We start from the raw sequence: 418 nt of genomic DNA, 5'->3' as shown, positions 1-418 counted from the left end.
TAAAATAGATACGATATCTTCGGAATGCGAAAACAAGAACAATAATTCCAGTTCTTGACATCACTTTCATATATAGCCTCGCGTGATGCTAATAGAAAGGTAACGTTTCCACTTTTATGAGTAACCTATTTCTACAAACAGGATATAAATTTTCGGCAGTTATTTTGATATGTGGAGATAGGGATGAACGACATTCATGTTTCGAAAGCAGTAATGGTTTAATGATTTAATAGTTATTACGAACAGTTACGAAAATAACGCTGATGACTTTAATGGATGCAAATAAATTGATAGCAACTTTGATGTTATTGTTGTTCATGCACTTTATGTAATGACAGTAATGATTACTGAGCTGGCGATATAATTATGAGACCGTCCGCTATGTAATCACGTAATGGTGTACTAAGAATGTCCTTGA

The sequence above is a fragment of the Penaeus monodon genome, chromosome 19 (assembly GCF_015228065.2).
Source record: "Penaeus monodon isolate SGIC_2016 chromosome 19, NSTDA_Pmon_1, whole genome shotgun sequence".
Classification (NCBI taxonomy): domain Eukaryota; kingdom Metazoa; phylum Arthropoda; class Malacostraca; order Decapoda; family Penaeidae; genus Penaeus; species Penaeus monodon.
Note: the sequence above shows the minus strand (reverse complement) of the source record.